Raw genomic sequence first — 13,196 nt, forward strand, 5'->3', positions numbered from 1 at the left:
TTTTCAGGATTTGTAAGCTAAGAGATCGCTGATGTGTGCGTTTTGTATATAATATATGTGTACCTGTGTAGGCAGCCAGGTACACTGACGTCAGGTGAGAATCGGGCTTTAGGTAAGATGAGAATCTGGAGGGTCTGTACAGAAAATATATGATGGACATAGGGGCGTGTGTTTCCCCTGCCGAGGAGTTCTGGAGGAGACAGTGCTGGGAGAGGAAGTGTGGGTGAGATTAGAGAGTGACCCTGGATGCAGGACTGAGAGCCAGGGTTGGAGAGCATCAGGTGGCCTGATGCAGAGAGGGGAAGCTCAGCGTCCTCTGGGGTGTCAGCACTGGGCACAGTGTGTTTCCCAGGGAGCTGCAGCCCAGCAGAAGCGAGGCCAAAGCGGCTGGAGCTGTCCAAGATCCCTCACCTTGGGGCAACGTATTGGATCCTGGGCATAAGCAAAAACTCTTTACAAATGTAGAACTGCCTTCTACACTATGAGTTTGAACTGCTAAAACCATTTGTAAGAATCAATATAGGTATCACAGGTTGATATTTAAGAGGAAAATACTTTTTCTCTAAAATAGAATGTTCTTTCTTTCCCCATTCTGTTTAAGTCTTCTGTGAAAAGTTATTTTTTTTATTAATTTTATTATGTGTTATTTCATTAAGGCTGGTAATATACCCTTCACATGAATATAAGCTTCACATAACATATTGCAGTTATTCTGGCTACTGAATGACCAGCTGAAAAAATTTAAATGGAAAATGTAGCTGTAAAAATGAGCAATTTTTGTGGAGTAGATCTATACCTAACAGTCCTATGATATCATTATTTACCTCCATTATCTGAGAAGGAAACAGATTTTCAACCTTTGTTTTTCACCTTAACATTTTAGATATCTAAGGCCCTTGAAGACAACAATTTCATAGTGAATTGTAAGAAGCAGAAAAAATGTTTGGTATCAATAAAAGCTACACCATTGAATATTAAGTGCAGAGTTCCAAATGGCCACTCTATTATTTAGAAGTTGATAGGGGTTACAGACAAAAACCAAAAACCAAAAACAGCCTGTCATCAGGAGCCACGTACTGAACAGATCTTTAGTGAATGTTGCAGCGTAGCCCTATGCCACATTCACAGCCGGGTTCAGTTGTGGTTTGGGGAACTAGTAGTGATGGTGGTGGTGGTGGTGACACCAGAAGTCTCTTTGAAACAGGGTCTTAAAGTCATCTCGGGAAAGAATTCTTAAAAGAAAAGAGATCCTGGAATGACAACATTCACTGAGGAATCAAGCAAACCTCAGTTGGCTCATCTGTGAAATGGGTTTATTGATGCCTGCCTACCAGAGGTGTGCGAAAAACGACCGAGTTGACTCCTGAGGAAATGCATAGGGCCAATACATCGTAAGAATTCAGAAGATACTTGTATTATTATTGCTACAATTTTGCTGTCTCTTTGACAGTAAAACCTATAAATTCTTACCCACTGGACTTTTCTTTCAATCCATTGATAAATGCTTATATTTCACATAACTTTCAAATTAACCTTTGGTGCAAATGATGTAGATTAACAATATTTTTCCCCAGTAAATGATCCCAGAGGCCTTGTTAAGAAGAATGGTATGTGTGAAGGGTGTTAGTCTAGTGTGATTGTGGAGATGACTTTTTCCCTGGGGGAGCGCACTGACTACCAGAAGCAGAATTTGAGGACAGGTACCAGGAAGACATCAATTCACCCCCTGAACTGAGGACTTGGTTCTCATTATTTACCTGAGAGAAATTTCAGGAATGTGGTGGTAGCTAAAAATTTAGCTAACAATTTAAAAACAGGATCCAATCAACACCTAATGAGCAATTACATTCTTTTGGTACATTTTAATGAAGTACCTAACATTTTAAAGTATGGAGCTAGACTACAAAAAATTATCATTCAAAGGATTGCTTTTTTAAAGCCATCTGCAAAAAAATGTTTTATATCAGAAGGCGATATACAGAGTTTTTATCATTGTTAACGTTTGTTTGGGTGTCCGTCCTGCTGGATTCCCCCGTTAGTGTGTGATCTCTGAATGCACAAACCACGTCTATTAATATGTTGGCTTTGTAGAGGGCATTCCGTGTGAGCTGTCACATGATTGTAACTGGGAATGCCACAGATAAGATATCAAGAGGGATCAGAGGATGAAGATGTACATCGAGGACATTTTCAGGGAGAGGGAACAGAACCACTAAGAGATGAGGTCACAAAAATAGACATAGTGTTAAAAACTGCATCAAGTCTGTCGGGAAAGGCAAAGGCTGGTGGTAGTTCCAATGATAAAATGTGTTTTCGTTCCTGCCAAACAGAACCAAAAGTATCTTGGACTAGTTGATATAGCAACCCCAAATTTCCTTCCCCTGTGTCAGAAACAAGTGAACAAAAAATAATTACCTCCTGCCACAGTCAAGGAAAATTTACTCTTTAGCAGCTTGACAAAATGTCACTGAATTACATCCGTCCCTTGCTTTCACCTAGCAAAATTCTGGCTCCCCAAAGGAATATGCTAGGCTATTTCGTATTCAGTGAATATAAGAAAAGTACAAAATTTAGGATGAAAAAAAAAAAAAACAAGAAAAGCACCAAAATATACAAAACTTGACAGGAAAGAGAAGTCATGTGAGGCGTTTTGCTTTTCAGAATAAAAATGCTTTTGCTCAAAGTCTGCTCATTCCACTGGGCGCTACCCACTAGCATCAAGTTTTCCCACTAAGCACATAATTCTGCTGCCAGTCACTCTCCTGGCAGTTAGTGGGAGACTGACAGGTAAAAAAAGCAAGTTTTCAAGCAATGCAATTCTGTAATAAAAGAAATACACTCACAAAAACACATACATGTGCATTGTGTATGTAATTGATATGGGGACATTTAAGATCTTTATTTCATTCCATTTACAATACAAGTCTAACATAGGTGCAACTCTATACTTACACTGTGAGTGGGAGAAGTGGGCTTCCATAAAAAAGAGCGAGATGATCATTGCCTTGGACTGGGTGTCTCCCCCAAACTTGACCCCCACTGTGACAGTGTTGAAGAAGTTAGGAAATCCTATTATGGTCATTGAAAGGTGGGGCCTTGAAGACGTGACTAGATTGCAGGACCATGCCATAGTGAATGGATTAAAAATGGTGGTCATGGGCATGTCTCGGAGGGCTTTAAAAGGAGAGTGAATGAGGAGGTTAGTCTCCCTCTGTTTCTCTGCTTCCACCATCTTGCAATGTGAGACCCCTTGGGTCACTGTCACCACTTGTATTCCTTGGACTTCGGACTTCCCAGCCTCTGAAGTGTAAGCAATAAATTTTGTTTTCTTTATAAATCACCCAGTTTCAAGTACTTATGTTATAAGCAACAGAAACAGACTAAGACAGTCATCTACTCCTCTACAAAAAGAACTGAAAGTCATACAAGGCCCCATTCATTGAGAAGCCCCAAGTCTGCAGAGGAAATGCCCACTTTACACATCTGCAAGCCTACGCTGCTAACAGATTTCTGAATGAGGGCACAATGTTATAGCATCAAGGGTGGCTTACCTCTGACATCAGGCTGGGCTAGGAGACAAACTCCTGAAGGTTAAGGTGAAAGAGTTGCTTATAGGTGTTTGAGAAGTCTCCTGAGGGAGTAGGGCCAAAGGTGTATCACTCCAGACGTCGCAGTACCATTTCCAGATACTATCCCTTAGATCTTGCTCCAAATAATTCCCCATCTTGACATCGGTTTTTCTCAACTGTAAGGTGAAGGGGGTCAGACACAATGAGTTAACTGACAAGTGTAAGCCTCAGTCCCCTCATGTAAAATAAGGTAGTAATAATTCCCTTGTTTGGGTCACTGTGAGAATCTTGTTAAGGCAAATTCAATTATGGACTCCAGACTTAGGCTCATAACTTTTGAGCATCTTTTTCAAAGATTTTGAGTAATTCCTTGGTAAAGGCATTTGGAACATATTGATTTCTGACATTTATCCTGGAAATATTTCAGATGGAAAACATTGCCTCCTTTGTTGATAGTATTCAGCAATAGCCAATAGGCTTAATTCTTTGTAAAAAATGTGCCAAAAAATATGCCTTTTGACTCATGGTTCTGGCAGGTGATGAACTATGTTAAGAGTTCATGTTATCTCACTCCACCATCCTGCCAGAACCAGGAGTCAAAGGCATATTTTATTTTTAGAATTTGTTCTATAGACACCTGGGAATCTAGGTAAGATATGAGCAAAAGGTGTTTACATGCATAAACACTCAAGAACAAAAGGCATCTTCTTGAGTACCAGAAATAAAGACAAGATTAGAAACCAGAGAGGGAAGTGGGTAACCTGAGGCTGTGGCTACCAAGGAGAGGGGAGAACAGACTCTCAATCTCATTGATCTAAAGGTTTGGATTTTTAGTGGCCATTCAGGATATGAATGAGGCCTTGGGACCAACAGGTATAGAGTGTTGAAAGACAGTCTCCTGCATAAATGTAGGATACTCAAAATGTGTCTAAAAGGCATAGACTACACCAAAAAATCTGTCCATTAGATAAAGATAAAAGATGGAGATAAAAGTCTCTATTAGAGAACTAATAAGAAATTTATCTTCCTCCGAATTCTGTTCAAAATTGTAATTCTCCTAATAATCTGCAATAGAATTCCTATGATGGAAAAAAAATATATAGTAGTTGAAATTAAAAATTCAAAAGGTATATTACACAAAGATTAGACCCTCTGAATAGAAAACTAATGAACTAGAAGCCAGGTCTGAGGAAACTTCTTAGACTGCAGCACTAATAGATAAAAAGATGGAAAAAGTGAAGTGACTTGAACAGACAGAGAAGAGGAGGTCTAACACACCTCTTATACAATTTCCAGAAGTGCAGAATAGAGGGAAGGAGAGAAAGACATTACATGAAGAGATAACAGCTATGAATCTCTCAGACGCATTGGAAGACGTGAACGCTCAGATTAAGGGAACAGAAATTCTGAGCAAGACGAAGTTAGACTAATGCACGTGGACACAGTATAATGCTACTGCAGACAGAGTCAGCAGAGGACTGAAGACAATTGAACAACACATTCAAAATTCTGAGAGAAAATTAATAAAGCATATTACTCAACCAATCTATCATTCAAGAGTTGGGGCTGGGGTGTTGCAAATGAATAGAAACATTATTTGACTAAGAATATTGTTATTAGTTTCCTAGGACTTCCATAAGAAAGTACCACAAACATAGTGGCTTAAAACAACAGAAATTTATTGTCTCAGTTCTAGAGGCGGGAAGGTCCAAATCGAGGTGTTGGGGCACCAGGCTCCCTCTGACGGTGTGGGGGGGTCTGTGCCTTTCTCCCGGCTTCCGGTAGCACCAGGGGTTCCTTGTCCTGTACACGCGTCCCTCCAATCCTCATCTCCACGTGGTGTTCTTCTTGTGTGTCTTCATGTCACCTTCCCTCTGTGTGTGTCTGTCTCTGTCTCCAAATTTCCCTTTTTAAAAAAAAAACAAACAAACGCTGGTCATACTGGATTAGGGCGTATACTGATGACCTCATCTTAACTTAGTTAAATCTTAAAAAAAAAAGCCTATTTCCAAATAAGGTCACATCTGAGGTACTGGGGGTTAGGATTTCATCATATATTCTTTCAGGGGACACAATTCAACCCACAACAAATACACCCTTAACAGAACCTTGCTAAAAGAATTGACAAAGGATATCTTTTAAGATCAAGGAAGAATGCAAGAACTATGACATCTTTATTTTTTATAAATTTCTATTTTTGAATTGTTTTATAATTTTACAAAGGAATATTAAATACACGATATGCCTTTTTATCCAATTTTAATAAAATATTAGGCAATTAAGAACATTTGAATAGCAAAAGAAAGAACAAATGATCATATAATTTGTATAATTAAATGATTATTTCTCCAACTAATTAGCTTCATAAAAACTCAACTAATTAACTCAAAGTCAAGGGTTGGGGCTAGGGCGTCTTTACTTTTCATAAGACATACATACCACACTTTGGGAACCACTGGCTTAAACCATTCATATATGTGTGCAAGTGCAAATCCATCTTGTTGATAATTAGCAAGATGAAAAGTGATAGAAAACATTACTAAAAGAAAACACTAAGTTAGAAAAATATTATTATAGGAAAATCGTACAGATCCTTTAGAAGTTTGGTGAGAGATTTCACTATTTCTTCATTAGTGCTTGATTTCTAATACATTAATGTGAATAAATAAATCCAGATTTTTTAGGGCTGTATAGAAGATTGAAAGAGAAAATGTTTTTTTAAAAAAGTAATTTCGAAGCATGTAAAGCTAGATACAAATTAAAAATTGTGATGACGATTTTCCTGTTGCTGATTATCACGCATTGCCATCTTTTGGGGTGACATTTTAAAATATCATTACTGAACTTTGGCAATGGTATCTGAGCTGAAAGCACTTTCTGTTAATTATTAGCTAGAACTGTTATGCTTGCAATTCTCATTTCATTGGGTGCAGAGATTGACCAACTTAAAAAAAGGATACAAATAATAGGTTAAAGAAGCAAAAGCAGCAAAATTCAGGCAAAGAACATTGATTAATGAATTTTAAAAAATTCTTAAAGGTCATGTACTCGAGTTTGGTTAAGCTTCAGGCAGACCTAATGAACATGACCAGGCCCCTCCATATGGAGCAGGTAACCCATGCTGACTCCAAATTTGCTGACATTATAGGGTTATTATTTCTGGAAGGATGTAGCATTCTGGAACAATTTCTTTAATGATTCCATTAAGACCATGGTTTCCTTCCATTTAGGTTTACATATTTCATTTTTCATATTACCCCATACCACAAAGAAAATAAAACCATATCTTAGATTGAGTGTCTGTGTCAGCCAAAGGAAAAAGAAAATCACTTGATTTTGATGGTTCTTAACCCCGTTTTATTTGATAAGTACATGTGTTTTTTGGATCATGCATCAGTGTGTAAATGATGAAATTTTATGAATACTAGTTTAAAGGCAAACAGTGATTTTGCTTACACTAAATTATGGCAAGCTTAAACGTATGCCATCATATGAATGATACGGAAATGCACACTCCATAGCAAAGAAGCTGCAGGAATAGGGATCTCAGAGAACAGAATGTGACAACACAGGCTTCCAGATAACAGACTCACACTGAGTGTGCAGTTACTAGTCTCTTAGTTTGAAGAATATCTGATTTTACTTATTTGTCACTAGATGTTGCTTTTTCTTTGGACAAAGGAAATAAAATTCATTTTAATTACTAATAAAATCTTTTGCAATGCTGTCATAGAAAGTTCCTTCTTGGATATTTAAATATAAAAAATTAATTCTGAAGGTCCGGACATGGTTGTATGGTGGTTGAGTGCGAGCCTTACAATCTGATTTGAATTCTGGTCCCCAAACCTGCTTAGCAATGTGACAGCAGTTACCTGACCTCCCTGTGCCTCTGTTATCTCCACTATGAAACAGTCATCCCAAGAAGCCCTGTGACGTTGGTCTTATGATGTTACCACCAACAGAGCACTGGTCTGGAGTCAATGTTATAGTGCACTTAGTGTCTGGCATACTGAAGGACTAAAACAATTTTCAACTAAAACCAAACCAACTCTAAAAAACAAACAGTGAACAAGACAGAAATATATACCTTAAATGAAGTTTTGGTAAATTAAAGTACGTGGTTATTTCCCTTTATAGCACGTCCATGATCGTATTGTTTGAAAGGATAAATGAGCACTTTTGAAGAATATTTATATTTTGATTTTTTAAGTCCTTCCTTTCTAAAACCAATAAAATCTTTTTACATTACGGTAGCGTTTACTGCTTTCACTGATATTACGACCTTGAACTTCAAAAGAAATTAGTAAGGTGTATTAGTCCATTTTATGTTACTATAACAGAATTACCTGAGACTGGGTAATTTAGAAAGAACTGAGGTTTATTTGGCTTATGATTCTGGGACAAATGCATCTGGCACGGGCCTCAGGCTGCTTCTACTCATGGCAGAAAACAGCAGGCAGCTGGCGGGTACAAGCAGATCACATGGTGAGAGGAAGCAAGAGAGAGAGAGAGAGAGCGAAGGTGCCAGGGTCTTTTAAACAACCAACTGTCATGGGAACTAATAGAGCAAGAACTCACTCATTAATCCTCCCTCCCCCAGGGAGAGCATTAATCCATTCATGAGGGATCTGCCCCCATGACTCAAACAGCTCCCAACACTGCCACATTGGGGATCAAATTTCCATATGAGTTCTGGGAGGACAATACATCCAAACTCCATCATAAGGTAAACATTAATATTTCTATTTCACTGATGAGAAATAGAATTTTGGAGAATTAATGCAAGTTACCCAAGACCGCATAGCTTATTACGGCAATGTGAGGAATAAAACCTTTCCTCTATAACTTTGGGTACTTGACCCTTGCTTGCTAACTCCAGAAAGGGCATTCTATTAACTTAGTGTCATCACCAAGACCCCTAAAGTCATCATTAACTAAAATGATCTTTCTGCCATGTTTCTTTATTGCTTTACTTTAAAAATCATTTGGTGACTCCCCTTTGCTCTTAGGATTGCTCAGACTTCCTGCCATGGATTTAAAGACCCCAGTAACGTAGCCTCAGCCTCCTTCCACAGTCTTTACCCACATCAAATAGAGCCTACCTCCCATGGCATACTCAACTACCCTTCTGGCTTGAGCTGTACTCAATTTAGTATATCCTCCAAGTTCTTTTTATTTTATGTATGTATGTATGTATGTATATATGACCGGTAAGGGGATCGTAACCCCTGGCTCATTGTGGTCTGCACCATGCTCAGCCAGTGAGCGCACCGACCATCCCTATGTAGGATCCGAACCCACGGCCTCGGCGCTACCAGCTCCGCACTCTCCCAAGTGAGCCACAGGGCCGGCCCTGTCCTCCAAGTTCTGATGTGCCACCAGGCATTTTTCCCTAGAGTTGACTCTACTTACCCTTCAGTTTCTAAACTTAGCCACTTTTGCTATTGTTTATACACATTAATTAGCTCCAGCAAGATTTCAGGTACTTGAGGGCAGGGGCCATACCATGTTTATCTTTATGTTTTTCAGAGCATACAGTACTTGTGCATAATAGGTATTCAATAGCTGTACCTCTAGTCACAGAGGTGCAACAAGTTTAATATAAATTCAGCTCACCAAAACTGTGCATTGTTTCCTGAAAAAACAGAGAAAGTGAAGAAAATGTTATGTTAATCTTAAGAGCAACATCTTGGTGTCAGTCATTTCTAAAATAATAAAAAAAAGATCTGATGGTGAAGAAACAAATCAATTCAGAGATATTATTTTAACATTACTGATATATGGGAGTCCATCACTGGCAATGAATAAGAAAATAAACATCAATATTTAATAGTTTTACCACTTCATGTTTATTTTGTCTCTTCTTCTCTCTTTGGAAATACAATATTTTAAATATACATTTTCTAAGAAGAGAAGTGAGCTCACAAACTTACTTCTTTGAGGCATGAGCAAACTCAGTAAAGCTCAATGTCAAGTAGAAAACTGGATGGAAGGCCTCTGGATGTTTTCTGAGAATTTCCATAGTACTTTGGCATGCATGGGGACCTCCCCCAAATACACCTGTTTATTGTCACGTTAACTGTAACCTCAATTTCTTTAAGAATGAAGCAAAAATTTCTTCAGACAATTTTTGATATTTTCAAATGAAAATATCTGTATTGGCCTTTCTGATTATAGAAGAAAACTACAGACTCTTTATTAAGAAAATCAGAGAATTAAAAAAAAACAAACAAAAAACCCTATGTACATGGTCTTGTTTTCAACAGGCATATACTCCTATTCTAGAACTTCATTAATTTCATATATATTGACATTTCTTTTCTTGGTTATGGCCATTTAATCTGGGTTGATTAAATTATTTTTATGCACTGTGTGTTAAGACACACAGTTCAGGCAGCTATAACAAAATACCATGAAACAGGTGGTTTAAACAACAGACATTTACATCTCATAGTACTGAAGGCTGGAAAATATAAGGTCAAGGTACTAGTAGATTTAGTTTTTGTTGAGGGCCCTCTTTCTGGCTTGCAGATGGCTTTATCTCCCTATGTGCTCATGTGGCCTTTCCTTAGTGTGTGTGCATGGAAAAAGAGTGAGATCTCTCTGTCTTCTTATAAGGACACTAATCCCATCCTGCCTTGGGTTGAACGTCCCCCCAAACTTAATTCCCACTGTAACTGTTGAAGATGGGAAATCATCTTAAGGTAATTGAAAGGTGATTAGATAGTAGGACCATGCCATAGTGAATGGAATAAAAATGGTGGTCATGGGCATGGTTTGGTGGGCTGTAAAAGGAGAGTGAAGGAGGAGGTCAGTCTCTCTCTCTCTGCTCTGCCATTTTCACAGTGTGATAACCTGCCATTGCTGTCACCACCACCAAGACTTTCACCAGCTGTGTTCCCTGGACTTTGGACTTCCTAGCCTTAGAAATTGTTAGCAATAGATTTCATTTTCTTTATAATATACCCAGTTCTGTGTATTTTGTTATAAGCAATAGAAATGGACTAACACAGAAAATTGGTACCAGAGATTTGGGTGTTGCTTATAACAAGTACTTGAAAATGTGGAAACTGCTTTGGAACTGGGTGTTGAGGAGAAGCTGGAGGAATTTGGAGGAATAGGCTAGAAAAAGCCTAGATGCTGGTGAAAGTTTAGAAGATAAGAAAACTAGGTAAAATTTGTAACTTCTTAGATGCTGGTTAAGTGGTGGTAACCAAAATGCTGATAGGAATATGGAAAGTAAAGGTGTTGGGAAGAACTCAAAAATAATTTTCTCATAAGCTTGTTTTGACTTTAAAATAATATTTTGTCTTTGAAATAATATTTGCTTATTGCATCAGTCTGACTGCTAATCAACTGCTTGCATTTTTTCGCTTCTGTAACCAAGCTTGCTTAGACCACACAAATTCTGAAAAATCAAAACTTACAGCTGACGTAGCCACATGAATGCTGAGAAAGCAAAACCTAAAACCTGGATGAGTTTGCCTATATAAACCTTGTAAGACCTAAGCTCGGGGTCCAGATTTTGGAGTGTTATCTCCTCTGGGCCTGCCAGTGTAATAAAATACCTGAGTCTCAGACCCTCTGAGTGCTAACTGCTTCCTTGCTGAGTCTATTTCCATAACAAAGGCAATTCTGAGAAGATCTCTGATGTAAATGAAAAGGGACTTATTGGAAACTGGGGCAAAGATCAACCTTGCTATGAACTGGAAAGGAACTTGGCTGCATTGTGTCCATGCCCTAGGATTTTGTGAAAGTTGGAACTTAAGAGTTGTGAGCCAGGGTATTTGGTGGAAGAAACTTCTAAGCAGCAAAGCACTCAGGAAGCTGCATGGTTACTTGCTACAGCCTATGCTGAGTTATGGAGGCAAAGGCACGATGAAAAGCCCTAAGTTGAAAGAGAAGAAGAGCAGAAAGATTCAGAAAATGTGCAGCCTGGCCATGTGTGAGAGAAGCAGAGAGCATTTTCAGAAGAAAGATTCAGTGGTGCTAAGGAGATTAGTAGGAAAGAAAGGGATTATTGAGAGAAGGGGAAAAGGCTCTGAAGGCATTGCAGAATGCTCTGAGGCCAACCCTTCCATCATAGGCCTGAAGTCCTAGGCAGACAGATTGGTCTCAGGGAACAGGCCTGAGGTGCCCTCCATGGGTTCCCTGCCCAGGACCGCCTTGGGATGCTGCTCCCCACACCAGCACCCCAGCTGCTTTGGCTGCTCCAGCCATGGCTAAATTGGCCTCAGGTGTGGCTGCACTCACAACTTTGGAAAACACAAGCCAGAAGCCTTGGCAGTGTCCACATGGTGTTAGGTCTGCAGGCTTGTAAGATGCCAGAGCTGGGAAGGTTTGGAAGCCTCCACTCAGATTTCAAAAGGATGTATGGAAAAGCCTATGGGCCCTGGAAGAGATCTATTGCAGGTGGATTCACTGCAGACAGCCTTTGCTAGAGCGATGCCAAGAGGCAATGTGGAGTAAGAGTTGCTGCAGAAAAACCCCACCAAAGCCATGCCTGTTTGAACCATGGAGGCAGGACTGCCATGGAGACCCCAGAATTGTTGAGCTATCGGCATGCAGTGCCAGCCTGCGAGAGCTGAAGTGTGGCCTCAGACTGGGAAAGCCACAGAAGCAAAGCTGCCCGAGGACTTGGGGACCCAACCCCCACACCAGTGTACAGAGAAGGTCGAACATGGAGTCAAGGTACATGATTCACCAGCTCTGAGATTTAATGCCTGCCCTGCTGGGTTTCAGACTTGTTTGGGACCTGTTAGCCCTTTCTTTTGCCTATTTCTCCCTTTCTGAATGGGAATATGTACCCTATGCTTTATCTTGGAAGTAGATAACTTGTATTGATTTCACAGATGGGACTTTGAACTTTGGGCTTTTGAGTTAAAACAAGTGAAGACTTTGGGGATGGAATGAATGTATTTGTATGTGAAAAGGACATGAGTTTTGGGGGTCAGGGGTGGAATACCTTTGGTTGAATGTCCCCCCCAAACTTGATCCTTACAGTAACTGTTGAGAGTGGAAAATCCTATTATGGTAATTGAAAGGTGGGGCCTTGAAGAGGTAATTAAATTATAGGACCATGCTGTAGTGAATATATTAAAAATGGTGGTCATGGACATGATTTGGAGGGCTTTAACCTCCTCCTTCACTCCCCTTTTAGTTTCTCTGCTCTGCCATTTTCACAATGAGATACTCTGCCATCACTGTCACCACCATCATGAACTTCCAAAGCTGTGTTCTCTGGACTTCCCAGCCTCAGAAACTGTAAGCAATAAATTTTGTTTTCTTTATAAAATATCCAGTTCTGTGCATTTTGTTACAAACAATAGAAATGAACTAATACATGACATGACCTCATCTAAATCTAATTGCCTTCCAAAGGCCCCACCTTCAAATACCATTGCACTGGGGGTTAGGGGTTCAACATGTGAATTTGGAGAGGACACAACATTCAGTGTATTGATGTAATGTGCAAAGGAGAAGTAGGTTTCATAAGTAAATAAGCATTTCAAAGTTAAGAAAAAATACATATAATAGGAGAGTCAAAACAAATATAAAAACTTGGCACGTAGCATCTTGAATTCATATTAGCTTGCTTGAGTGGTGTTCATTCAGATGGGAATTGCT

At 39.3% G+C, this 13,196-nt stretch overlaps 1 protein-coding gene across 1 annotated transcript in view; it reads left to right on the forward strand.

Annotated features, from left to right (window-relative positions):
• Positions 1-13,196, forward strand: part of LOC134378885 (uncharacterized) — a 311,104-nt gene that overhangs the window by 85,919 nt on the left and 211,989 nt on the right.

The sequence above is a fragment of the Cynocephalus volans genome, chromosome 5 (genome assembly GCF_027409185.1).
Source record: "Cynocephalus volans isolate mCynVol1 chromosome 5, mCynVol1.pri, whole genome shotgun sequence".
Taxonomy (NCBI): Eukaryota; Metazoa; Chordata; class Mammalia; order Dermoptera; family Cynocephalidae; genus Cynocephalus; species Cynocephalus volans.